Source organism: Citrus clementina, unplaced genomic scaffold (assembly GCF_000493195.1).
Source record: "Citrus clementina cultivar Clemenules unplaced genomic scaffold, Citrus_clementina_v1.0 scaffold_7, whole genome shotgun sequence".
Lineage (NCBI taxonomy): Eukaryota > Viridiplantae > Streptophyta > Magnoliopsida > Sapindales > Rutaceae > Citrus > Citrus x clementina.
In genome coordinates, this window is record NW_006262075.1 from 18765840 (window position 1) to 18769021 (window position 3182).

At 38.3% G+C, this 3182-nt stretch overlaps 1 non-coding gene across 1 annotated transcript; it reads right to left on the reverse strand.

Moving 5' to 3' along the window:
- Positions 1-1224: 1224 nt before the first annotated feature.
- Positions 1225-1331, reverse strand: LOC112097108. Its single transcript, XR_002904765.1, has one exon. It is a non-coding gene; the product is annotated as a small nucleolar RNA R71 (small nucleolar RNA).
- Positions 1332-3182: the final 1851 nt, after the last annotated feature.

Consider the following 3182-nt stretch of genomic DNA (forward strand, 5'->3'; position numbering starts at 1 on the left):
GTAATTGGCCACTATTTAATTATCAACTTAATCTATTGTCAATTAAAGGATTCATCGTATGAAGAATTTAATGTTTGTGACAAATAACATAGCAGAGAGTTGTGTTGTGAGAATAAACAATCTAATTTAAATGAATCATCATATGTGTTGATTAGGATTTGGGTCTCTCTGGTTTTTCAGGCTGTCAATTGATTAAATTCTATGATCGTATCTAGGGTTGTCTATTGATTAGGGAAATAACCAACGGTCGTACCTTGGTTATCGACTAGTTAAGGAGAGATTGGCTATTAGAGGGTCTCAGTAGCTATAACCGGTCTATTCATAAGTAATAATAATAATCTATATTTGAATCAATGATCAGTAGTCGAATCAAGCTGAGTTAATTCCTTCAACCAGAGCTTTCTCCAATTTGAATTACAACTTTAATTTGCATTCTTGTTATTTTAATTTGATTTTTATTATTGTCAACAATTCCCTCATTTTACGTTTTACGTTTCAAAAGGATTTAAATAATTACCGATCTCTGTGGACACGACCCTGCTCAATCACTATACACAATTTATTTAGAGTAGGAATTTATTTTTGTTGGCTTCGACACCCATCAAATTTTGGCGCCGTTGCCGGGGATTGGTGTCATTTATTTAATCCTTTTTACGTTTTACTTGGTGTATGGTTCGTTCTTCTCGTACAGGTACACTTTCGTTTGATCCTGAAATTGAGAAGACAGCTCGCCAGCTGAGACAGCAGACGAAGCGAGCTAAGCAACGATCCTCGTTGTCTTTGCTTTCTGAAACAGATACGGTGCCTGATTTAGTTGAATCATCTAGCGATTCAGAAGAACAAGTGATGGATAGACCTGCACCTGTAGAAAGAACTCTTAGAGAGTTAGCTGAACCAGACTTGAATCAACAACCACTCTGCATTCAATATGTAGACTTGGAGGTAAATTTTGAATTAAAGTCTGGTCTTATTCATTTATTACCCAAGTTTCATGGTTTTGCAGGTGAAGATCCTCATAAACATCTCAAGGAGTTTCATGTTATGTGTTCAAGTATGAAACCACAAGGCGTGACTGAAGAGCAGATTAAGCTGCGTGCTTTTCCGTTCTCTGTAGATGGGCTAGCTAAAGATTGGTTGTACTACTTGCCTCCTGGATCAATTACAACGTGGAATGGTTTGAAGAAGCAATTCCTTGAGAAGTACTTTCCTGCTTCAAGAGCTGCCAACATTAGAAAAGATATTTGTGGGATCAGACAACTTCCTGGGGAGACTTTGTATGAGTATTGGGAGCGATTCAAACAATTGTGTGCCAGCTGTCCTCAGCATCAGATTTCTGATCAACTTCTTATTCAATATTTTTACGAAGGATTATCATTGATGGATAGGAGTATGATAGATGCTGCTAGTGGAGGTGTGTTGGTGAACAAGACCCCTACTCAAGCAAGGGAGTTGATCTCAAATATGGCTGCCAATGCACAACAATTTGGCAGCAGGCAAGATCTCACTTCAAGGAAGGTGAATGAGGTAAATATTTCTTCTGTTGAACAACGTTTAGATAAACTTACTTCTCTTGTGGAAAAGTTTGTTGTAGGTAACGTGCAACAGGTGAAGACTTGTGGCATTTGTTACAATATGGGTCATTCAACTGATATGTGTCCTACACTTCAAGAAGAACCCGTTGAACAAGCCAATGCAGTTGGAGGATTTCCAGGCATGCCTCAGAGGAGGTATGATCCTTATGCACAAACATACAATTTGGGATGGAAGGATCATCCGAACTTCAGCTATGGAGTTAGGCCGTCAGGGTTCCCACAACAGTATCCACCAAGACAACCAACACCTCCACAGTCAAACTCCAAGTCAGGTATATCTCTTGAAGAAATTGTTAAATCACTTGCGACTAACACTCAACAATTTCAGCAGGCAACTACAGCAAGCATTCAGAACTTGGAGAACCAAATGAGTCAACTGGCGACTACAGTGAGCCGTCTGGAGTCTCAAGTATTAGGGAGATTGCCTTCACAATCTGAGGTGAATCCAAAGCAAAACGTTAGTGCTGTCATCCTTAGAAGTGGGAAGGAGTTGCAAGAGCCTAGTAAGAAAGTGACAAAGCATGTAGAAGAAGAGCTTGAGAAGAATGAATTGATACCTAAATCTCAAGATGCGCAACCCACCAAAGCGAAACCCCTACCTATTGTGATACCTCCTCATTTTCCAAGCCGATTTGCAAAATCCAAGAAGGAGGAACAAGAGAAAGACATCCTTGAGACATTTTGCAAGGTTGAGGTAAATATTCCTTTATTAGATGCTATAAAACAAATACCTCGATATGCTAAAGTCCTTAAGGAACTGTGCACCTCCAAGAGAAAATTAAGAGGAGATGAAAAAGTTCACATGGGGGAGAATGTTTCAGCAGTTCTTCAAAAGAAACTACCTCCTAAGTGCAAGGATCCAGGTATGTTTACTATCCCTTGTAAAATTGGTAGTGTTAGAGTTGAAAAGGCTTTGTTAGATCTAGGAGCTTCTATTAATGTCATGCCTCGTTCCATTTATTCATCTTTGAATATTGGTCCATTAAAAGAAACTGGTGTGATAATTCAACTAGCTGATAGGTCTAATGCATATCCTGATGGGGTATTAGAAGATGTCTTAGTACAAGTTAATGAGTTGGTTTTTCCTGCTGATTTTTATGTACTTGATATGGAAGATGATAACTCCTCTAATTCTATCCCAATTTTGCTAGGAAGACCTTTTCTTAAGACTGCTAGGACTAAAATGGATATACATAAAGGGACTCTCACTATGGAGTTTGATGGAGAGGTTATAGAATTCAATATGAATGATGCCATGAAATATCCTAGTGAGGAACATTCGGTATTTTCTGTGGATGTTATTAACCCTATAGCGCAGGAAATTTTTTACAAGGAAAAGACGAAGACATTTCATGATAGAATGATTTTGAGAAAGGAGTTCTCTGTTGGTCAAAAAGTTCTTCTTTTTCATTCTAAGCTTAAACTTTTTCCGGGTAAATTACGTTCTTGTTGGGTTGGACCTTTTATTGTTACTAATGTTTTTCCTTATGGTGCAGTTGAGATTCGGAGCCCGACCTCTGACAAAGTTTTTAAGGTTAATGGTCATCGCTTAAAACCTTTTTATGAAGGTTTTTCGGTGAATATTGTGGA